The sequence below is a fragment of the Eleutherodactylus coqui genome, chromosome 7, assembly GCF_035609145.1.
Source record: "Eleutherodactylus coqui strain aEleCoq1 chromosome 7, aEleCoq1.hap1, whole genome shotgun sequence".
Taxonomy (NCBI): domain Eukaryota; kingdom Metazoa; phylum Chordata; class Amphibia; order Anura; family Eleutherodactylidae; genus Eleutherodactylus; species Eleutherodactylus coqui.
This window is the reverse complement of record NC_089843.1, coordinates 188,156,519-188,182,115: the sequence shown is the minus strand read 5'-3', so window position 1 is coordinate 188,182,115 and position 25,597 is coordinate 188,156,519. Positions and strand designations below refer to the sequence as shown.

The window sequence follows — 25,597 nt, the reverse complement described above, 5'->3', positions numbered from 1 at the left end:
AGCCCTCATCCAGCGACACTGATGGATAAATAAAGGAGTTATGATTTTTTAAACAGGGGGAGGAAAAAAAGAAATGGGGAAAAAAGAAAAATAGGGGCCGTGTCATTAAGGGGTTAAATAATGTACTAACTTGCTCCTCTAGGTCATTACGACGCAGGGATACCACATGTGTAGTTTTATTTTTATTTTTTTACAAAGTAAAGGGAGACAAGGGTTTGTTTTTTATTTTTTTAATAATTTTTACCTTTTTTTTTTTACCTTTTTTTTGTCCCTTTAGGGGACTTCCACAGAGACCCATCAGGACCCCCTGATCACATTCCGGGGGTCCAATGGTGACAGCCCTTTACATGCTGCAGTCACAGACTGCAGCATTTGAAGAGTTAACACAGCAGAGATCGGAGGTCTTCTCTAGAGATGAGCGAGCGTACTCGGATAAAGCAAATTACTCGAGCGAGTAGTGCTTTTCCGAGTACGCTCGCTCATCTCTAGTCTTCTCTGATCTCTGCTGTAAGAGCTGGTGCCTGGCTGTCCTCTGACAGCTGAGCACCAGCTCTCCCTGCCACAGAGACCATCGGCTTGCTTCTTACAAGCCGATTGTCTCTATGGCAACCTGTAAACAAACTAGTGCAGGAGTTTGAAATTAAAAGCGGAGATTGCCGGCAGATCGGCAGTATCTCCCTGCTTCTTATTTCAAAGTCCTGAACTGCTCTGTGTGGGTCTGTGCAGGCAGAGCACAATGCCACGGGTAGCGTTGATAGCATTGTTTCAGCTATTTAACCTGTCGGAGAACAATGGAGCTGAATGCAAATAAGAGCCCTCGGGCTATGAACCGCATTCAGCTAGGGCTTCATCTGCACGCTAAAAAGCTAATAAGCAGCCGAGTAACACACTGTTACACCAAAAACCCCCAAATACCTTTACAGAAACTAATAGAACTATGCAGTTACTTAAAGGGGTTGTCCCGCGATAGCAAGTGGGGTTAAGCACTTCTGTATGGCCATATTAATGCACTTTGTAATATACATCATGCATTAAAGGGGTTGTCCCGTGCCGAAACGGGTTTTTTTTTCAACAGCCCCCCCGTTCGGCGCGACACAAACCCGATGCAGGGACTTAAAAAAAAAACCGCACAGCGCTTACCTGAATCCCCGCGCTCCGGTGACTTCTTACTTACCGGTTGAAGATGGCCGCCGGGATCTTCTCCCTCGGTGGACCGCAGGGCTTCTGTGCGGTCCATTGCCGATTCCAGCCTCCTGATTGGCTGGAATTGGCACGTGACGGGGCGGAGCTACCAGGAGCCGCTCTCCGGCACGAGCGGCCCCATTCAGAAAAGAAGACGACCGGACTGCGCAAGCGCGTCTAATCCGGCGATTGGACGCTGAAAATTAGACGGCACCATGGAGACGAGGACGCCAGCAACGGAACAGGTAAGTGAATAATTTCTGATAACTTCTGTATGGCTCATAATTAATGCACAATGTACATTACAAAGTGCATTAATATGGCCATACAGAAGTGTATAGACCCACTTGCTTTCGCGGGACAACCCCTTTAAATATTGGCCATACAGAAGTTATACACTTACCCCCTCCGGTGCTGGCGTCCCCGTCTCCATGGCGCTGACCAAAGCCGCCTTCTACCTGGATTAGACGCGCTTGCGCCGTCTGCCCTCTTCTGTCCGGCTCCGGGAGGGTCGCGCCGCAGAGGTCTTCTGCGCATGCCCCTTCAGGGCAAGCGCGTCTAATCCAGGCAGAAGGCGGCTTTGGTCGGCGCCATGGAGACGGGGACGCCAACACCGGAGGGGGTAAGTGTATAACTTCTGTATGGCCAATATTTAATGCTCAATGTATATTACAAAGTGCATTAATATGGTCATACAGAAGTGCTTAACCCCACTTGCGATCGCGGGACAAACCCTTTAATAGCATTAGGCTTTGAAGAATCGCATATTTAGCAATTTTTAACATGACATTTTTAAAGTTTAAGGAAACTCCACCCAGCGGGGGCACAATTCATAAGCGGCACTCCATTTTTAGGGAAAAAAGTTGCATCTGTAACCGAAAATCGTACTACTGTCCTTCAGTAAGCGTGGAAACAGCAGAGCGCATTCATGCAAATTTCACATGAAGTCCTCAGAAATCCACTGTCAGAGCAAATGAAGAATTGGACATTCGGCAGTCGACTGTGTGGAAGATTCTGCGCAAAGGTTTCCGATGTCTTTACTACCAATTTTAATTGTTACCAGTCCTGAAACTGAACAACAAAGCACGGCGATGTTCTTTCTACTAGAGTCTGCAAATTGTAATAGAAAGCGATGGTTTCATGGAGTCTTTAGGTTTGCTAACTGTGCCCAAAAGATGGAAGGCGGCTTCATCACTAAATCTGGGGAGGGAAAACCCACATGTCTACGTGGAGCGTATGTGCAACTCCCCCCAATGGGAATGCGTTTTGTGCTATAACCTGTAGGAAAGTGTACGGACTAGAGATGAGCGATCGTACTCTGTTCAGGTGTTTTTAGACTCGAGCACCGCTTTTTCCGAGTAACTGACTACTCGGACGAAAAGATTTCGGGGGGGGGGGGGGGGGGCATGGGGGAGAGAGGGCTCCATGCGTGTCCAGTGACAAAAAGGGTCACATTGATCACCTCAGATGTGGAAACATTTTTTTTTTATTATTATTGTGCAACAAACCTTTTGGAGTTAGTTTCCATCGATGTCAGATTTATTTATCAGAGTGTCAATAAATATCAGTTAGTGTTTCAAATTAAGAATAACATAGAATGTACAGGGTGTTCTTTGTAATGGATTGAAATGTGGTAGGCTTGCACAGATGAAATTATGATGAACTACAGATTATAATTAGCACTAGTTGCATTTTGAGCCTCCTTTATCAAACCTTTCTAATAGCTTTACTATAGGACAGTTTGGATATTTTGATAAAGAAGGCAGAAAATGCATCTAGTGCTAATTACAACCCATCATTCTTCATATATATTGATTGAAATGTGGGAGGCTTGAACAGAACACCTTGCATTGAGGCTGGAACATAATCATCACTTGGCTTCTGTAGAACACTGCTAAAGCATGCGATATTACAGGTATACGTCTTTAATAGCAAAGCCAAATACAAAATTGTGGCAACTACAGCAGCCTGCAATACATTCAAACTGCACAAGCAAATAATCTAATAGATTCCTGTTATTATATGGAATAGGTATTTTTGCGTCCCTAATACTTCTGGAGAAGCACTGCAGTTCCAATTACACATTCGGAATAGAAAACTGAACATAAATGTGATTTGCTGTCCTTATCTGACTGAGAACTATAAGCCATTTTTGGTCACCAATTTTAAGTACAGCAAATGGCTACATTTTCTAAAGGATGTCAGAAGAGACAGAATAACTGAAAAGGGACATCTCAGGATTACACAGTGTGGATGTTTTCTCCAGCCTTGCCGTCCAGGCCTAGAGAGCACAATGGGAAGGGGTGTTGTTGTAGAGACGGAATATGTAATGCTTAACTGTCAGACGCCGAGTTCTCCTCTCCACGACTTTCTGCAGCCTTGAGATCTCAGTACTATTGAAGTGTGGCAATTACTCACCCTTTGCACTCTTCCTCAAATCACCTCTCAGCACTTAATGACTGATTTACAGACATAAATAAAGAGGCTATAAATATTCTTCTGTACGGCTTGTAAGGGAGTGGACAAGCCCGTGTTATTATGCACTTTTGTAGGTTTTGTGCTCTGGTTTTAATACAGAGCAGGTATCCCTGTTCTTAACACCTAAAGGGCCAGACACTCTTTAGGGATTTTACCCATGTGGTGCTTTTACTGCCCCATTTGTTTTCCTTCAGCTACCAAAATTATTTTTTGATGTGTTTTTTTCCCCATGACATATAGGATTTTTTAAATCTCCCTTTCCATTTTTTTTGTTTGATTGGAGGTAAAAAGCCTAAAAATAAAAGAGGGTTTTAAATTTAGATTTTTTTAAATTAACATATTTATTAGAGATGAGCGAACGTACTCGTCTGAGCTTGATACTCGTTCGAGTATTAGCGTGTTCGAGATGCTCGTTACTCGAGACGAGTACCACGCGATGTTCGAGTTACTTTCACTTTCATCTCTGAGACGTTAGCGCGCTTTTCTGGCCAATAGAAAGACAGGGAAGGCATTACAACTTCCCCCTGTGACGTTCAAGCCCTATACCACCCCCCTGCAGTGAGTGGCTGGCGAGATCAGGTGTCACCTGAGTATATAAATCGGCCCCTCCCGCGGCTCGCCTCAGATGCATTCTGACAGAGATCAGGGACAGTGCTGCTGGTGCCAGAGCTGCTATAGGGAGAGCGTTAGGAGTTATTTTAGGCTTCAAGAACCCCAACGGTCCTTCTTAGGGCCACATCTAACCGTGTGCAGTAGTGTGGAGGCTGCTTTTTGCAGTGTTGCACTTTTTTTTTTTTTTGTATATCGGCCGTGCAGAGCATTGCGTCCTGCAGTAATTTTACATTGTCCAGGGCCAGTAGTGGTGAGGCAGGGACAGAAGACATATTTAGTGTATATAGGCAGTGGGCCTTTCCAAAAACATTTGGGAAAAAAAATCTATTTGGGCTGCCTGTGACCGTCCTCAGTGTACTGGGTCTCTGCTGGGGGTAGTTGTCCTAATTCATACGCAGCCAGCTAAGTGTTACAGCAGGCTTGCGCAAAATTCTTTCCTGCCTCTGTGTTGCCCCTTACATCACCGCTGTATTCCTGTCCACAAGTGTACTGGGTCTCTGCTGGGGGTAGTTGTCCTAATTCATACGCAGCCAGCTAAGTGTTACAGCAGGCTTGCGCAAAATTCTTTCCTGCCTCTGTGTTGCCTCTTACATCACCGCTGTATTCCTGTCCAAAAGTGTACTGGGTCTCTGCTGGGGGTAGTTGTCCTAATTCATACGCAGCCAGCTAAGTGTTACAGCAGGCTTGCGCAAAATTCTTTCCTGCCTCTGTGTTGCCCCTTACATCACCGCTGTATTCCTGTCCACAAGTGTACTGGGTCTCTGCTGGGGGTAGTTGTCCTAATTCATACGCAGCCAGCTAAGTGTTACAGCTACAGCAGGCTTGCGCAAAATTCTTTCCTGCCTCTGTGTTGCCCCTTACATCACCGCTGTATTCCTGTCCACAAGTGTACTGGGTCTCTGCTGGGGGGTAGTTGTCCTAATTCATACGCAGCCAGCTAAGTGTTACAGCAGACTTGCGCAAAATTCTTTCCTGCCTCTGCTGTGCGTTCCGTAAGCGAAGTCAGCCTCCAACCACAGGCCAATAAGCGGCACATTTAATTATAGCGTTCTGTTTCTGCACTACTGGTAATACACCATGCTGAGGGGTAGGGGTAGGCCTAGAGAAGGTGGACGCGGCCGAGGACGCGGAGGCCCAAGTCAGGGTGTGGGCACAGGCCGAGCTCCTGATCCAGGTGTATCGCAGCCGACTGCTGCGGGATTAGGAGAGAGGCACGTTTCTGGCGTCCCCACATTCATCTCACAATTAATGGGTCCACGCGGTAGACCTTTATTACAAAATGAGCAGTGTGAGCAGGTCCTGTCGTGGATGGCAGAAAGTGCATCCAGCAATCTATCGACCACCCAGAGTTCTGCGCCGTCCACTGCTGCAACTCTGAATCCTCTGGCTGCTGCTCCTCCTTCCTCCCAGCCTCCTCACTCCATTACAATGACACATTCTGAGGAGCAGGCAGACTCCCAGGAACTGTTCTCGGGCCCCTGCCCAGAATGGCCAGCAATGGTTCCTCTCCCACCGGAGGAGTTTGTCGTGACCGATGCCCAACCTTTGGAAAGTTCACGGGGTCCAGGGGATGAGGCTGGGGACTTCCGGCAACTGTCTCAAGAGCTTTCAGTGGGTGAGGAGGACGATGACGATGAGACACAGTTGTCTATCACTCAGGTAGTAGTAATTGGGGTAAGTCCGAGGGAGGAGCGCACAGAGGATTCGGAGAAAGAGCAGCAGGACGATGAGGGGACTGACCCCACCTGGTTTGCTACGCCTACTGAGGACAGGTCTTCAGAGGGGGAGGCAAGTGCAGCAGCAGGGCAGGTTGGAAGAGGCAGTGCGGTGGCCAGGGGTAGAGGCAGGGCCAGACCAAATAATCCACCAACTGTTTCCCAAAGCGCCCCCTCGCGCCATGCTACCCTGCAGAGGCCGAGGTGCTCAAAGGTCTGGCAGTTTTTCACTGAGAGTGCAGACGAACGACGAACAGTGGTGTGCAACCTTTGTCGCGCCAAGATCAGCCGGGGAGCCACCACCACCAGCATGCGCAGACATATGAAGGCCAAGCACCCCACAAGGTGGGACAAAGGCCATTCACCGCCTCCAGTTTGCTGCTTCTCCCCCTGTGCCCCAACCTGCCACTGAGATCCAACTCCCCTCTCAGGACACAGGCACTACCGTCTCCTGGCCTGCACCCACACCCTCACCTCCGCTGTGCTTGGCCCCATCCACCAATGTCTCTCAGCGCACCGTCCAGCCGTCACTAGCGCAAGTGTTGGAGCGCAAGTACGCCGCCACGCACCCGCACGCTCAAGCGTTAAACATGCACATAGCCAAATTTATCAGCCTGGAGATGCTGCCGTATAGGGTTGTGGAAACGGAGGCTTTCAAAGGTATGATGGCGGCGGCGGCGGCCCCGCGCTACTCAGTTCCCAGTCGCCACTACTTTTCCCGATATGCCGTCCCAGCCCTGCACGACCACGTCTCCCGCAACATTGTACGCGCCCTCACCAACGCGGTTACTGCCAAGGTCCACTTAACAACGGACATGTGGACAAGCACAGGCGGGCAGGGCCACTATATCTCCATGACTGCACATTGGGTGAATTTAGTGGAGGCTGGGACAGAGTCAGAGCCTGGGACCGCTCACATCCTACCCACCCCCAGAATTGCGGGCCCCAGCTCGGTGGTGGTATCTGCGGTGGTGTATGCTTCCTCCACTAAACCACCCTCCTCCTCCTCCTCCTACGCAACCTCTGTCTCGCAATCAAGATGTGTCAGCAGCAGCACGTCGCCAGCAGTCGGTGTCACGCGGCGTGGCAGCACAGCGGTGGGCAAGCGTCAGCAGGCCGTGCTGAAACTACTCAGCTTAGGAGAGAAGAGGCACATGGCCCACGAACTGCTGCAGGGTCTGACAGAGCAGACCGACCGCTGGCTTGCGCCACTGAGCCTCCAACCGGGCATGGTCGTGTGTGACAACGGCCGTAACCTGGTGGCGGCTCTGCACGTGCCATGCCTGGCCCACGTCTTTAATTTGGTGGTTCAGCGCTTTCTGAAAAGCTACCCACGCTTGTCAGACCTGCTCGGAAAGGTGCGCCGGCTCTGCGCACATTTCTGCAAGTCCCACACGGACGCTGCCACCCTGCAACATCGGTTTCATCTGCCAGTGCACCGACTGCCGTGCGACGTGCCCACACGGTGGAACTCTACGCTCCACATGTTGGCCAGGCTCTATGAGCAGCGTAGAGCTATAGTGGAATACCAACTCCAACATGGGCGGTGCAGTGGGAGTCAGCCTCCTCAATTCTTTACAGAAGAGTGGGCCTGGTTGGCAGACATCTGCCAGGTCCTTGGAAACTTTGAGGAGTCTACCCAGATGGTGAGCGGCGATGCTGCAATCATTAGCGTCACCATTTCTCTGCTATGCCTCTTGAGAAGTTCCCTGCAAAGCATAAAGGCAGACGCTTTACGCTCGGAAACAGAGGCGGGGGAAGACAGTATGTCGCTCGATAGTCAGAGCACCCTCCTGTCTATATCTCAGCACGTTGAGGAGGAGGAGGAAGAGCATGGGGAGGATGAGGAGGGGGGAGGATGAGGAGGAGGGGGAAGAGACAGCTTGGCCCATTGCTGAGGGTACCCATGCTGCTTGCTTGTCATCCTTTCAGCGTGTATGGCCTGAGGAGGAGGAGGATCCTGAAAGTGATCTTCCTAGTGAGGACAGCCATGTGTTGCGTACAGGTACCCTGGCACACATGGCTGACTTCATGTTAGGATGCCTTTCTCGTGACCCTCGCGTTACACGCATTCTGGCCACTACGGATTACTGGTTGTACACACTGCTCGACCCACGGTATAAGGAGAACCTTTCCACTCTCATACCCGAAGAGGAAAGGGGTTCGAGAGTGATGCTATAACCACAGGACGCTGGCGGACAAGCTGATGGTAAAATTCCCATCCGACAGCGCTAGTGGCCGAAGCCGCAGTTCCGAGGGCCAGGTAGCAGGGGAGGCGCAGAGATCAGGCAGCATGCATAGCACAGGCTGGGGAACACTCTCTAAGGCCTTTGACAGCTTTCTGGCTCCCCAGCAAGACTGTGTCACCGCTCCCCAGTCAAGGCTGAGTCGGCGGGAGCACTGTAAAAGGATGGTGAGGGAGTACGTAGCCTATCGCACGACCGTCCTCCGTGACGCCTCTGCCCCCTACAACTACTGGGTGTCGAAGCTGGACACGTGGCCTGAACTCGCGCTGTATGCCCTGGAGGTGCTTGCTTGTCCTGCGGCTAGCGTCTTGTCAGAGAGGGTGTTTAGTGCGGCTGGGGGAATCACAGATAAGCGTACCCGCCTGTCAACCGACAGTGCCGACAGGCTTACACTCATCAAGATGAACAAAGCCTGGATTTCACCAGACTTCTCTTCTCCACCAGCGGACAGCAGCGATACCTAAACAATACGTAGGCTGCACCCGCGGATGGAAGCATTGTTCTCTATCACCATCAAAAACGTGGACCTTTTAGCTTCATCAATCTGTGTATAATATTCATCCTCCTCCTCCTCCTCCTGCTCCTCCTCCTGAAACCTGACGTAATCACGCCGAACGAGCAATTTTTCTTAGGCCCACAAGGCTCAGTCATATAATTTTTGTAAACAATTTTTATACGTTTCAATGCTCATTAAAGCGTTGAAACTTTCACCTCAACCAATTTCTATTTTAACTGGGCTGCCTCCAGGCCTAGTTACAAATTAAGCCACATTAACCAAAGCGATTAATGGGTTTCACCTGCCCTCTTGGTTGGGCATGGGCAATTTTTCTGACGTACATTAGTACTGTTGGTACACCAATTTTTTGGGGCCCTCGTCTACAGTGTAATCCAATTAATTTTTTGCCCACCTGCATTAAAGCTGACGTTACATCAGCTGTGATGGGCACTGCAATGGGATATATTTATGTACCGCCGGTGGGTTCCAGGGAGCCACCCATGCTGTGGGTCCACAGGGAGTTGTAAATGCATGTGTCCACTTCTAAAGAACCCCAGTGTGACTGGGACATGCAGTGTGGGCCGAAGCCCACCTGCATTTCATCGGACGTTACCTCAGCTGTGATGGGCACTGCAATGGGATACATTTATGTACAGCCGGTGGGTTCCAGGGAGCCACCCATGCTGTGGGTGCACACGGAATTCCCATTGCGGAGTTGTACCTGCCTGTGACTATTTATAAAAAAACGCGGTCTGACTGGGGCATGCAGACACCTTGACAGAATGAATAGTGTGTGGCACATAGGTTCCCCATTGCTATGCCCACGTGTGCAGCTCCTGATGGCGGCGGCACAGGATTATATTTCTCATTGCTTCTGTACAGCATTGTGGGCTATCGCCCCGCCCCTTTTAAAGAGGGTCGCTGCCTAGCCGTGCCAACCCTCTGCAGTGTGTGCCTGCGGTTCCTCCTCATGGCAGACGCACTTATAAATAGACATGAGGGTGGTGTGGCATTAGTGCAGCTGAAGGCTGCGCAGGGACACTTTGGTGTGCGCTGTGGACACTGGGTCGTGCGGGGGGGGGGGGGGGTTGGGCAGCATGTAACCCAGGAGAAGTGGCAGCGGAGTGTCATGCAGGCAGTGATTGTGCTTTGTTAGAGGTAGTGTGGTGCTTAGCTAAGGTATGCATTGCTAATGAGGGCTTTTCAGAAGTAAAAGTTGTTGGGAGGGGGGGGGGCCACTCTTGCCACTATTGTGGCTTAATAGTGGGACCTGGGAACTTGAGATGCAGCCCAACATGTAGCCCCTCGCCTGCCCTATCCGTTGCTGTGTCGTTCCCATCACTTTCTTGAATTGCCCAGATTTTCACAAATGAAAACCTTAGAGAGCATCGGCGATATACAAAAATGCTCGGGTCGCCCATTGACTTCAATGGGGTTCGTTATTCGAAACAAACCCTCGAGCATCACGATAATTTCGTCCCGAGTAATGAGCACCCGAGCATTTTGGTGCTCGCTCATCTCTAATATTTATGCTAAAATAAAGTATACAACAGCAAAGTAAAACAAAAGTTGCCAGCGCTCCAGTGCTAGAATAGTGAGGATAAGATGATATAGGAGTATTGCAGGAGGGAGAGAAGATGATCACTTACTTTACAGGGGTGCCTTGTAATCGGCACCCCTGAATCCCAGAAGGCAGGCAAAATCGTTAGGTACAGCAAGGAAATGATCTTTATTAGGATGCGACGCATTTCAGCCTGATCACAGGCCTTTCTCAAGCATGCTTTTTTTGCCATCTATGATCCCCATGGGATATACATTTTTATTACACACTTTTCTACTGTAGCTGCGGCATCCATAGAAACCCCAGTTAGAGGGGAAAATATGCTTCTGTAATGACAATAGTCATTAACAGAACTGATCTGGGCCTGCTGGGACCCTGCAGCTCTGCTGCAACAGGGGGCACCCAGGGGTCACGTGAGAGAAAGAAAACCCTTCCACTTTTTAGTACATAGTGCTCATTGAGTGCTATGTAGCTGGGAAAGGAGAAGGCAGAAGTGGTTAAAAACTGCTTCTCCCTTTTCTCATTCGGGTCCTTGGCTGTGTTTGACAGCCAAGAACCTGACCTGCTCCTGCTTGATTGCAGAAGCAGAGGCATTAATCCTGCGCCATACTTCTACTAATCTGCAGGAAATAAAGCCCAGGACCAAGCGCTGTATATTTACTGGGTTTGGTCCTTAAGGGATTAATACTTATAATTAGTATTGAGCAAACCGAACCAATCAAACCTTGTTTTAGGTCGAAGTTTGCTAAAAGTTCAGTTCACTGTTGACCCAGCCTGATGGTGATGCCATATTTCCTGAGGTTAAATGGTAAGCACGGTTTCTCACGGATAGGGAGGGCAGAGACCATTGCTTTAACCGTTGCATCCAGTTTGTCATTGTAGCGAGACTGCAAGTGTGGGGTCGCCAGACTACAAGTGGATTTGTAACCAGCTTTCACAGGGTCCTGCCACATGAAACTAAAAGCACAAAATCACACCCTGATCCAGTCTTATACACTCCAGCACTCCCCAATGCTGCTTGTACCTACGCTGCCACCAACCTTTAAAGGTAAGCTGGAACCCAGACTTATGAAAAATTACTTGAGTTATGGTTTGTTTTAAAACGGGCAAGGCTTGACTGATGGCAGATTTATTCTTAAAAAAAAAAAAAAAATGAATATATATTACACATACATACATACATACATACACCCACACTAAGGATATACAAAAATGTTTCACGGGAGTATAAGGGTATGAAGACATACACGATACAGTATTTTAAATTGAAACCAGGGAAAAAATTAAACCAAAAGATACCAAATTTGGCATGTCTGGCCCAAGGTTCTGATTCATGCAGAGTCACTGAAGCAAATGAGAACAGGCTTACGCCGAAGCGTATCTCTGCAGTCTGACACATTGGAATGGGAACCCCACTGCTTTAAGGTTTCCTCGGACCACATCTCCGTTGGCCTCCTTTCGACATCTCTGAGGGGTGTGTTGAAAATATGCATAGCCCACTTTGATGGAAACCCAGTTTAGCAATACTTCCAGAGGAGATCTTCCGATTGGGAATATATGCTTGGCATACTTCCGTCATGAATGTATCTATTCAGTGATATGAAACATAACACGCAAATTGTAACCAGATATGTGGATATGCCATTTGGTGGTGTTCTAGGCCACGTACCCCAATGTGTTTGGTGCGTTTTATGCAGCTGGCCGGCCCGATTCTGGAAATATAATTCATATCAGACTAGGACCATCACACAACCAATAATCTTTGTTAAAAGATTTTTCCCTAATCTGAATTTTGACTCCACAAGGTCTGCAATAATCAAACTCCTGGGTGAATGATTTTCCTAAGATTTCATTAACAAGTACATGGACACACAATGTGGTTAAAGGCCCATTTACACCAGCTGATCGCAAAAAAACCCACCAAAAACGCTAATTGGCGATCGGTTTAGCAATAATCGGTGCGTGTAAATGTGTGCCCATCGTCTGCTTTTCGGGCACTGCTGGCTGATCGGTAAATTCAGTCCAACCTAAAAATCGCTCATTTTTATCAGTAGTGTTTCACCATGGAGAACAAAAGGATCTGATTGCAGATAATAGCCTCAGGCTATTAACTGTGTTCAGGGAAGGTTTCATTTGCACACCTAATTGGTATTTAAGTAGCTGAGTAGCTACTTAAATACCAATGATCGCATACGAATGATTAATGCAAAATGATCACTCAAAGCTGTCACTTAGGCTGCATTCAGAGGAACGTATATCGGCTCGGTTTTCACACCGAGCCGATATATGTTGTCCTCGTGTCCAGGTGGGGGGGGGGGGGGGGGGGGGAGGATGGAAGAGCCAGGAGCAGGAACTGAGCTCCCGCCCCCTCTATGCCTCCTCTCCACCCCCTCTACACTATTTGCAATGAGGAGAGGCGGGATAAGGGCGGGGCTAAGTTCTGAGAATTAGCCCCGCCCCCGTCCCGCCTCTCCCCATTGCAAATAGTGCAGAGGGGCAGAGAAGAGGCAGGGGGGGGGGGGAGCTCAGTTCCTGCTCCTGGCTCTTCCATTCTCCCCCCCTCCCCTGCACACAAGGGCAACGTATATCAGCTCGGCGTGAAAACCGAGCCGATATGCGTTCGTGGGAATGCAGCCCTAATCTGTTTGAGCGATCTTTCTGCGATCACCTGCCCGTGTAAACCAGCCTTTACTCATTCCAATTCTACACCAACAGACACAGGTGGGAGAAGGGAGGGAGTTATTTAATCACATCACAGCTCTTGTCCAGAGCAAAGTGAGACAATGGCCTTTCTAAATGCAAATATCAACAGGCAGGAGTGAGTAGATGAGTGGAAGGGCATCTGAAGAATTACACAAGCAATATAACTACACACAGAATTAATGACACTATAGCTGGGCCTGAATTGGCTAATATAAAATGAAAGCTGAGACAGGCCTCAGGCCTAAAACAAAAAATGGCTGACAGCCTTCCAGTCTATATCACACTGTTGCCTTGCAGTACTGGGATCGTAGGTTCAAATTTGACCAACAGCACAATCTGCATGGAGTTAAATCATGGGAATTAGTAAGAAACATAGGGGAAATATCGAAACTCCATGAGGACGTTGTAAGATTTGAACCTAGCACCCTAGCAGTGCACGGCAATAGTGCTGGGGCACAAAAGAGCCTCCATATAATTATTCTAATGCAGACCAAAGCAATTTTTTTTCACAATTTGGTGAACCAAACTTTTCAAAAAAGTTTACTCATCTCGGCTTTAAAATACAGTGGTTCTGCGAAGTTGCCATGCCCCAACCAATATGGAACCAGGAGTTAAAGCCACAGCCACCATATTGGTTGGGAACTAAACATTGTAGCATAAGCCATGTGAAAGACGCAAAAGACAAGTGAGTGAAAGTACAAGGCACACTGATCATGTTTAATAGCCAATATGTCAATCATACAAAAGTTCATTGAAGCCTGCACAAACTAGCTCAAAGATAGATTAAAACATACTTAGGCTGGCTGTACACGACCGGGTTTGATTTGCGGAATCCGCGATAGTCTCCTGCTCGGTCGATCCGTGGTATTCTGTACCAATTCAAACCAATGGAGCATCCACATGTCCACTCACGCGAGAGGACCGCGACTGCGATTTTCCGCTCGCTGAGGGGGAAAAAAAAAATGGACCCAAAATACATCCTCTACAAAAAACAGATATATCATGCCAAACTGAAAAGGAAATATATGATATAAATATAAAGTGCAACTGTGCTGGTGAAAGATAATTCCCATTATGCACAAACAGGAGCAAGGTGCTATAAACTCTTGTACCCACTTTCAATAACAATGTAATCCAATTACCAAAATATCAGAATGAGAGGAGAAATGTAAAAATAAAGGGCCTTGCAAAAAGTACACTAGCCTGAAAGCGGATGTCCAGGATGACAGAAAGGAAGGGTGCAGCAAAGTTCCCCATGCATATTGTCATGAGTGGACGGTTTCCTCAGGGTATTTGCTGCACCCTCCCTTTCTCTCATGCTGGATATCCGCTTGCAGGCTATTACGTGCTCTTTGCAAGGCCCTTTATTTCTACATTATGGCGTTCTTTCAATACTTTGGTAGTGACTTCTATAAATTACATTGTGTTATTGATAGTGGATACTTGAGTTTATAGCACTTCGCTTATGCTTGTACGTAAAGGCAATTATCTCCCACTAGCATACTTACACTTTATATTTGCATCTTATATATTTTTCCACCTTTTCAGTTTGGCATGATTGTGGAGGATGAATCTTGAGCCTGTTTTCTACCATGTTAATGGTTCACAGGGATATTTATTTTCTGAGATTTTTTTTAAGTGCTTTTAATCTATTTTTGTGTTAGTTTGTGCATGCTTCAATAAACTTGTGTAATTAAGAAATGGATATAAATAATTTTTAATAGCCAGGGTGCCCTGTACTTTCACACACATTTGCCTTTGCATTTCTTAAAGCTTTAGCATTTGATACATTGTTGCTCTTTATTACTTGTTAGTTGTGCTTGCCTTTTTGTCTTTATATTGGAAGCCATGTGAAAGTGCAAAGGTGTAACCACACTGCACACTCACATAGGAGGAAAGCGGGGGGCATTGCCTAACAGTTGTAACTGAGTAAGCCAACCTGAGAATCATTTGCTCCCACCGGCCTGTTTAGGCGTGCCTCTCCAACCAAGATGATATCAATTGTTTATGCTGAACTGTGTTTGCTATCTACACATTGCTCAAGAGACCATTGCAACAGAAGCAGTACTGCTGCTTTTAGGGCCAAAGGTACAGAAACTTTCCCAGCACGGCCGGTTTATGCAGAGTTTTCAACTACAGTAAAGACTTGTATATATAATTATCCATTTTGCCTCAGTATTGTCTTAAATTTCTTTACAGACATCCCCGGGAGGGTGTCTGCCATCTCCATCCCCTCCTGTATTCTGCTTCTAACAGGTGTACAAAAGGAGCAAAAACTTCTGATTTGTTTTTCTTTGCACCTCAGAAAACCATTATTTAAATTTTTTTGTATTACTGAGACATCAATGCAAACATTTGACCAGAGTGAGCCCCTCGCTGGCAGACTGTGGTGTTTAGCTTTCTACATGTGCCTTTCCTTATTTACAGTTGTGCTGTGTGTAACGGTTTTTTCCAGTTGTCTATAATCTTTGCACTATGTATCAATTAGGGGAAGTTGATGTGATGTAAACATGGCCGCATGCTCATAAATATTGTTCCCTGATTGCTAAGTGCTGATATTTGTTTTCCTCAGTCCACATAACAGCCCCAAGAATTGTATTGCACTAGCACAAATGGCCCTTCTCTTAATTGTGAAAAAAACAACACAGTATTAGGTCTCATGGGGTAAATTGAATTGGGCGATCCGCTGCTTAATTTGCCCATAAATGTGCGTTGAGATTCCTTCTGCTCTACGCACACATGCAGATTTTATTTACGGACACAATGTGTCGACTATAACATCGCAGCATGCTCTGTTTTAGTCTGGATTCCGTGCGGACGGCTTCCATTGAAGCATTGGGGAAGGGTCGTAGGATGCACGTCATCACCTAGCGACAGCGCAGGGAAATCTGTACTGCGCATGTGCAGCAGCAGCCTATCCGCAGTACAGAAGAAAAGAAAGGACAGGTAAGCAGGGTCACCGGCAGTGGGCACAGGCGGATTCCGTGCAGGATTTCCAACGCGGAATCCATGTGTGCCATGCGTAGCTGGCCTAAGGCCTTCTGCCCATGGGCAGATATTTGCTGCGGAATCCGTAGAAAATAGCACCCATAGCATGCAATGGGAAATCCATTCTTTCTTCACACTTGCAGAAACCAATTACGGTTTCTGCAAGCGGAGGAAAGATCGCAGCATGCTCTATATTTCTATATTTGCGCAGATGGCTTCCATTGAAGTCAATGGAAATTGTCTGATCCGCAGGTTGCAGACTCTGCATCATCACCAAGACGGAGGGCATTATTGTATCTGGTCACCACCAGAAGAATGGGTGGCGACAAGATGCGCACCCACAAGAAAACGCCCCCAATTTGATTGGCTGCGCTGGAGAATGGCAGCCCATAATCTCCCTCCCCCCCCCCCCCCCCGCCTCATTGCACTCACCCCTCCTCGGACGTTTGCTTTGGCCTTGGTCCCCTTACCTGCTCCTTTGTGGCATGGCAGTCCCGCTGAATCACCGCGCTGCTACTGTGAGTAGTGTGCTACTGCGGCCCCCTCCACCTGCCTGTGCGCACCCGTGGCCCAGCGGCTGTGCTCCCTCAGCTGCTGTCGGCAGTGGCCTGCCGTACCCGCGGACCCACTGTCAGTGTGTCCCCCTGCGGCGTGGCATGTAACATATGCTCATGGTTGCCCGGCACTTTCCTAGCCACTGTCCTTCCGTCTTTTCCCGGCTGCTGTCAGTGTGTTCTGCTGGTGCCTGGGCTGGCGGTCTATGACTGTTTTCCTAGTGCTCTGTGCTCCCAATTGCCAGCTGCTGCTAGACACCGGCCAGCCCTGGCTTCGGTGGACATGGGGTGTATGGTGGGGAGATGCCACAGCCCCAGGGGTAGCCATGCCAGAGAGGAGCAGGTAAGGGGCCAAGGCTAAAGAAAGAGGCAAGAGGGAAGATCATGGGCTGCCATTCTATAGCGCAACCAATTAAAGTTTTGGGCGTTTACTTGTGGGCGTGCATCTTGTCACTACCCATTCTTCTGTTGGTGACAAAATACAATACTGCAACTGGGCAGGGAAAAAAAAAATTTGAAAAAAAGAAGTCTGTACTGCACATGTGCGACGGCGATCTGCCGGGTCCATCCCCAGTACAGAAAAGACAGAGCAGGTACACACAGACGCCGCTGCCAAAGCCGAATTTCGCTGCGGGATTGTCCATGCGGAATCCAACTCTGCAGTGTGCAGGAGGCCTTAGCCTACATGATACTATATGTTGCAGGGGAATTGCCAGGCTGGTCGCAGCTTCACACGCGTCCAACGAAAATGTACTAACACTGCTGCGGCCACTAGACACTATGACATAATATAGGCTTCTCATCTCCACAGGAAGGAGCGTTTCCTGTATACCATGTTTTTCAGTAAATGTGATGTTTAACAAAAGTTTTACAGAAAATACAAAATGAATGTAGAAGACTGCTGTCACGTGTATCACATCTATTAGACAAAGACAGGTTGTCAGAGCCATGAATACATTTAGCAATCTAGTTGGCTTTGTGTGGGATGGCAAACTGCTGCAAGTTATTGCAGTTTATAATAAAGTTGCCAATGTATGTGCATTTTTAAAGAGTCAAAAGCGAGTCTTATCTAATGTTCAGGGATACCACAAAAGGGAGTTGGTCTCAGATGCCAGAACTAAACAGAACTGTGCTGCTTTTTTAAGCTATAATGTAATTTCCTCTTGGAGACATCTTTACAGGAAGAGCAGAAAGCTTCATTGTTTATTTTCAAATAAATGGGATATATCATGATTAAAAATAATCAATGTTATCTCAATATCATTATTAATCAGCAGAATTTCTTCCACTGTGTAAGGCCAGCTTCACATGGGCGGATTCCAATTGTGGAATCCGCAATCGGAATTCGTCCGGAGGAACTGCAGCAAAACACGGCCATTGCAAAGCATGTAAAAATCACTTTTTTGCTTAATCATGGATACGAATTGCATATTCCGCAAGCGGAGGAAAAAACGCCGCCTGGTCTACTTTGCTGCGGACTCTGCGCGGATGGCCTCCATTTAAGTTAATGGAGGCCGTCCGACCTGCAGCCCATGCAGAATTAACATTTCGTATGGGCCATGGGTACCCGCGTCATTGCCTAGCAATGGAGCGGGAAATACAAATATTGAAAGAAAAAAAAAATTCGGACTGCACATAACAGACGGTGAGCCACCATGGTCAGCTGCAATACAGAACAATTCAGGTATGCAGGGTCGGCACCCGGATTGCAGAATCTGACCTGGTCGTATGAAGCTAGCCTAAGGAAACAATCCAAGTGCTGAAGGAAATGACCTACAGCACCTGAAACTATATCCTACTGGCAAACTGGGATTGGAGGGGTTTGATGGTTTCTAAGTCCCCCCGGTGAAGTAAGTTCCTACCTATAGATTTTTATACAATACCACATTGCATTTAGTGATGAATAAGGATTTGGCGCTCACTGGAAGGATACTGAAAAGTGTAGTAGGTGAGGGGTCTTGATTGCCAGGTGAAGACGAATATTCCTAGGTGCTGTAAACAATCTCATAGGAGAGAGCGGCTAGAGGGAAACTCCAATCATGGCATGAAGGAGGAAGATATAAATGAAATAAAAGAAAAAAACCTCAGTGCTCGCACCGTGGAATAGGTGGAAATAGAATATACTGAAGAGACTAAAGTTATATCACTTACTTCAAGGAGTACCGATCAACAATGATGAACAGGTTCCACGATTTTAATAAAATAAAATAAAATAAAAATATAATACACAACGCGTTTCGGCCGCACGGCCTTTTTCAAGTGTACATTGTATGAGTATATTCATATATGAGTCTCTTCAGTATATTCTATTTCCACCTATTCCACGGTGCGAGCGCTGAGGTTTTTTTCTTTTATTACATTGCATTTAGTAGCGCTGAATTTTTTCTCACTTTGTGACCACTTTGTTCACCCTGTGACTACTCTACTGCATCATCTATCTTTACTCTTCCTCCTTGGAGAGCAGACACTACTATAACATGCTTCTAATAGGTGAACTTAGACTGATCTTCCACGAGGACCTCAAGTGATGTACAGTATTGCAGAATAACTATGTGCTATATAAAAGAAATGTCAGAGGTTTTGATTGGTGGGGGTCTAGCTGCTGAAACCTTCACTGATCGTTGAAACAGTGAACCAAGCACTGTGATCCTATAGCTATGATTACTCACTGAGGAACGTTTAGCTGAAACGGAACTCTTATAGGCTCATAGAAAGTGAGTAAGTCAATACACCACTAACCCCCCACATCCCAACTTTTGATTAATGAAAAGAGGGACAAGTGTTAGTAGTATGCTATGCAGCAAGTTTTTTTTTGTTGTTTTTTTTTTTTTTTTTTTTAAACATTGGGCCACACTCTTAATGCTAAACCATGCCCTTTGTGTCTCACAGTAATTGTGCCAGTCAGTGACACCCTCACAGTACTAGTATAGCTCCAATCTACACCATGATAGTGATTACAGTGCAGTTATCTCCAGAAGTTAAAAAGGGAGGTCTCCAATTGGCAACGTTTTTTGTTATTTTTTAATTATCTCCGTGTCCAAACTGCCAAGAAGAGTTCTTCGAGGCATGACTCCTCTCCCCAAACTGCTGCTACCCCCTGTGATCCCTCTTAATTACGGTTTGATGTGCAGTAGAGGCAGCATCCAATCACCACACTTGCACAACCCAACAGGCACTGCACACAGCTCCAATCCCCCCTGCTCTGGGCACAGGGATTAGAGCAGGAGCCAGGGATGGAGTTGGGGAGGAGTAATCTGTGCAGTGCCTGGTCACGTCCTGCAAGTGTTATATGCAATAAAGCTGCTGTAGTGGCCTGAAGTATAATAAATTAGATCCATAATTGTCTGTCAATGTTTGTCATGTCTCCAGTTTGTATTGCATGGCTGCAGCACCCAAAAGGGTTAAGGTCTAGGTCTGTCTGGAAAATGTAACAGTTTGTGTGTAGTCTATGTTTTTACATGAGCATGAAAGATATATGTGTTCGCATGGTACGCAAATGAGGTCTTTTGTCTTGGCTGTTGTTCTTGCTAAGGAGACAGTGGTGGAGTCTAGTCTGAGTTGGTGTGGAGTCAAGCAGTCTAGCAGATAGCGAGAGATTGCAAGTCCACCAGCGAGCAACGAAAACTGCACGATGGCCGTGCGTTTAGACCCAACGATTCTCGCTCAAAAGACGGCTTTGAGCGAGAATCGTTTGGTCTAACTTAGGATCAGTAAAAGATATGCAAATCAAAAAGGTATAGCAAAATCACTCAACTTCATACTTCTAACAAGCAGTGCGCTACTATCTCGGCCATTCGGGGGTGTTGCTAGCTGCAGGGATCTAGGATCACAAAATCCGGACCACTGGCCTGATGCACAAGATCTTTGGATGAGTGCGGAATTCAACTGAATTAGTGTCCACAGGATGCTGATACAGTTGTAAAGCATGGTAGAACGGAGAGCCATAGGCTCCCTAGCCAATTGTCTGTATTGTAGGCTGCCAGGACATCAGCATCTATTAGCAGACAGCATGGCGTCACTACATCACACCATCTGTGTTGGGCAGTAGACTGTACATAATCAGAAAATCGCTCAAATCCAAACCGATTTTTGGCGGAGATCGCAGGAAAATCAAATTTCCCTTAATGCCTGCTGAAAAGATCAGCATGCAGCCAGGAAGCCTTGCTGATATCCCCAAATGTGTTCTCCACCAGCATGCCATATATAACAGACACAGTGTAACCAGCTGCCATTTTACAATTAAGCACAAGGCAGAGAAGCTGCATCACGTTTACATGCCTATATAACACGTGGTCTGTACATTAGGAAAGGGGATATTTCTGCTGCTTTAACTGCATATAGCAGCAAAGTAGACAAAATACGCTTTGGTGTAGGAAATATTGCAGTTCTCTGTTTGTGGCCTCAGATGTCATTCATTCGCCAGCCAGGCCACTACGAATTATTTGCAGGCCTTAGGCTGCCTGCTGACGGCCGGGTCGGATCCTGCTGCGAGAATTCTCACAGAAGGATCCGACCTGCGCCCCTGCAGGGACCAGTGCAGGTCTCACTTGCTCCCGTGGCTCCGGGTCTGTGATATGCCGGCACATGTGCAGAGCGGAGCTAGCCAGGCACTACTGACATTTCTGTGCGGGCCTCTGCGAAACCCGCACAGAAATGGAACATGCCGCGATTTGTTTTCAGTGTGCGTTTTCTAATGCAAACCTATGGCAATTGCCACGGGCGGAAATTCTGCGGGAAATCCCGCTGCAGAATTTCCGCCCGTGTGCAGAGGGCCTTACGCAGCTAGCAGTGGGGTTTGGGGAATTCAATTACATGGACAGTGTAGAAATAGAAGTTGTACTGCGTGGCCTTCTGTTCTCACATATTGTGCTGCCAAGGGACTGCGGTTTATTTTGTGTTTTTAATATAAAAAGCAAAAAGAAACCCAAACGCCACCGCTTACAAAACAGGAAAAACAGCAAATACACAAAGTGCGTGCTTGGCTGTTATGTTTGTCTAGTAGAATTCGTCCTTTGCAAACTTTATGACACTGCTTTTCAAACAGGCAGCACACCTGCAGTCTTCCTTGGCGCAAATGTTTGCTCTAGGAGACCATACGTGGGCCCTTCATTTTTAGGGACACCCCTGTGCTACGATTGATCTCTGCACCAAGGTACAGGATTTTGAACAATTTTTGGGAGGAGCACAGTGTTCCGCCGCTGTGTGGCTGTATTGGGAACTTTCTGGGAGGGCAAGTTAGTGAACCTGAATTTTACTCCCACTGACTTTAATGGGAGTTGGAATCAGGCTGTCCGATTCAATGTTTATTTGTGAAATCAGCCCAATAGCACAAACTAATTATTCCATTAATCACTCATCACTATAACACTATTATGTCTAAGGTACATTAACCGGGAGCAGACAACATATGTGCCTTGGAGCATGTACTTCTGATCTTTCAAGACCCTAGCAATGAGCCTATGGCCATGTGTTACATACACCCGTGTTAATGAACATGGAGTGGTTGTGAAAACATCAATGGTAATATTATAGCGGCGATTGCATGTAGAACATTAAAAACTCCAGCAAATGTTGCCCAATCTGAATTGTTTTTTTAACCATAATCTTTACAGCAAAGACAGAATAGCTTCTAAACAAGTTCAATACTGAACCTAATACCAGGTCTGACTACTCAAAATTGAGCTGTAATCACAAGTGAAACACTATGCAATTCTCTGGAGTGGGTTTTTAGGCTGTGCAAAGTGTGATCGCTTAGTGAGAGTCACCAAGAGTCATGTTAAAATGATACATTGAGCACAAGAAACTGTTTCAACGCCATACAATTGTAAGATATGATCATTTTATACCTGCACTGATTTCCCACTCGTGTCGTTACTACAGCGCTCTTGGTATCCTCCGGTGTGTACTTGAGGAGCTCCCAGTTTTCTTCCTCCTTACTTATCCTAGAATGTATGGTACGCGCTCATATCCAGCTCTAATTTCTTCTGCTTTATATATTTCAGTACTAATGTTCCCTGTCAGAGATTACATATCCGAAATTTAGAACCCATTATCAAACTCCGCTAGTACACTGAAGGTTACTTAGCTCAAATGGAAAGCATTTAAGGCTTCCAAGTGTCCCGTTATATCAGATATTTGTGAAATTTAGGTCCCCTTCACACGGCCGTATTTGTGCATGCAAAACTTGCAGGAGAAACACAAAGAGAACAGAACCCATTGATTTCAATGGGTTTGTTCACATGTGCCCATTTTTACTGTGCATTTCAGTCAAGGCCAGCCGGCTGCACACGCGCATACTTGCATTGCAGAATCCAAAGCAGGAGTGTGCCTCTGGATTCCACAGCAAATGCCTTCTATAGCATGCAATGGAAAAGCGTTTTTTCCTGCATACGAGTGGAAATAAATTGCGATGGATGCCGTTCAACCTGCAGCCCTTCCGCAATTGACATTGCAGAAAGGTTGAAAATTCCACATCATCGTTAGGTGATGATGCGGAAAAAGCAGGGGGTTTAAGAAAAAAAAAATCTGTACTGCGCATGTCTGACGGTGAGCCATGCAAACCATCCGCAGTTTGATTCCACTGCAGGCTCTCTCATGCGGAATCTGACCCATTCGTATGCATCCAAGAAGAAAAAAAAAATGCAGTACACTCTACTTTTGCACACCAAAGATCCAAATATAAATCATTTTAAGGCGAGCAATATGGTGCACAATATTTTTTTTTCAGTGAAATTTACACATTTGGAACGCAGACTCATTAGCCATTGAACTTTGTGCATGAGCATACCTTGCGGGCAAAAAGCGTCCAGTAAAATATCACGATGCGTGCGCAAAAAAAAAAAACATCTTTTATTCTGCGAAAACTCCATGCTTGTGCTTGCACAAATAGACATATGCTCATGTAACATCGGCCGTAGTGTGAAGGCATCCTAAGGCTAACTTCATACGGGTGAATGCGATATCAGGTCAAGAATCAAGTCCCGAAATCACGCTTGTAAACATGCGATTTCCAGCAGATGCGGGGCGTTTTTATTCCTAAACCACCGTGTATTCCTTCAGGGAAGTAGCTGTCAGCCGCGGTGGAGGATCAGAGTTTCACCAATTGTTTTGAACGAGGGGAACTCTCGCATTGTGTGCACCTAGCATGTGGTGCAATTCATTGAATGGCTGTGATTGGTTATTCAAGCGCTCGATTAAACAAGCAAAACATTAGCTTGCTGGAGGCAGGGTATTCAAGCCCCACTACCAGGAAGAACTGCTCTGTCGGCATGCCAGAGGAAATGGAATCCTGCAGCAGCGCGGCGGCCCAGCACGAGGGACCAGAACACCGGCTGCTAGGTGACAGTTTTTTTTACATGTAGTGTAGCTCGGGTTTATTATCGGGGAAACACGGTAGATCTCAATAACTCAACTTTAGATTTAGCAGATTTTACAAAAAGAACCTGAAGAAAAAAAACACTTCAAATTCTTAAAACTTCACTTATACAAAAAAGGTCTGATTTCTCCACAACAGCAAAAAGTATGAAATTTGCAATTGGCGAGTTCATAAAAGAACATTCAAAACCACAAGTCTCTGAAAAAAGGTATGGCCTCAAGATATAACACTTCTTACAGCTTTCTCAAAACTCAACGCATAAAGCAGAGTTTCAGTCCCACTAGAGAATTACTGAATTACTGTGTTTATCAAAGACTTTGTGCCGCACATTCCTGTATCCACCTTCCATGAACAGAACTGTAGGAGTTTATTTAGCTAGAAAACAGTAGAGCGGTCTAATCTACTTCATGGTTAATTTACCATTACAGCAGTACACTTTAAATTGAACCTTCAGTTTAGGTTAATATTTGCCAAAAAGGTGGCATATAAACAAAAACAAGGTTTAATATACATTAAGAAAAATACTAATGCCATTTCCTTAGCCCCTTTTGGTCCTGCTGGACCTATAGTTGTCAGCAGGAAACTACTATCTCAAAGTATATACCTAAAAAAAAAAATCCTGTTGCTGATCCAGCGCTGGATAGCGAGGTGGGCTAGGAGATGTGGGGGACAGCAAGTTTATATAGCCTGAATCATATCATGAGTCACAGATGTATATTTTTGTGGCTCTGTACAACATCCAAGATCTGTGGCATTAACCCCTTGAGTGGCAGGTTTCCTACCACCCTGTCGTGCCCACCAGGGCAGGTTTTTTAAAATGGTCTAATCATTGAATTTCAACTAGTTTTGCAGTTGCGTCTCAAGAGCCATAACTTTTTCATTTTTCCATTGACATGGCCATATGAGGGCTTGTTTTTTGCGGGACAAGTTGTGATTTTTTAAACAGGGGGGAGGAAAAAAAGAAATGGGGAAAAAAGAAAAAAAGGGGCCATGTCATTAAGGGGTTAAATAATGTATTAACTTCCTTCTCTGGGTCATTACGACGCACACGGATACCACATGTGTGATTGTATTTTTTATTTTTTACAAAGTAAAGGGAGACAAGTGTTTTTTTAAATAATTTTTTAACTTTTTTTTTTTTTTTTTTTTTTTTGTCCCTTTAGGGGACTTCCACAGGGACCCATCAGGACCCCTGATCACATTCCGGGGGTCCGATGGTGACAGCCCTTTACATGCTGCAGTGACAACCCTTTACATGCTGCAGTCACATAGACTGCAGCATGTAAAGGGTTAACAGCAGAGATCGGAGGTTTTCTCTGATCTCTGCTGTAAGAGCTAGTACCTAGCTGTCCTCTGACAGCTAAGACTGGGGACAATAACTTACTTAAACCGCTCGCTTACCTAATTACAAAATAACCATCTACCACTTCTTGCTGTAAAACGTGGGGTAGGCCACAGCTTTATTGAATAACTTGTAAATAACATTAATGTTCATAACTTTTTCTGAAAAACCCTATCCATGCTGCAAAGCTGGTATATTACAGTCCATAAACCGTCTGCCAAGGACGTTCGTAAGCCCCGGTCCTTGGGCTTGCGAACCTTCCTCTCTAACCCTAACCCAGCATGGACTACTTCCGGGCCAACCACTAGCTGTGACGACTTCCTAACTAACTACCTACTCTGCACC

The 25,597-nt window shown here is 46.4% G+C and overlaps 1 protein-coding gene across 8 annotated transcripts in view; it reads right to left on the bottom strand.

Annotated features, from left to right (window-relative positions):
- The window catches only part of CSGALNACT1 (chondroitin sulfate N-acetylgalactosaminyltransferase 1), a 457,921-nt gene that overhangs the window by 264,181 nt on the left and 168,143 nt on the right, over nucleotides 1-25,597 (bottom strand). The window lies entirely within an intron of this gene.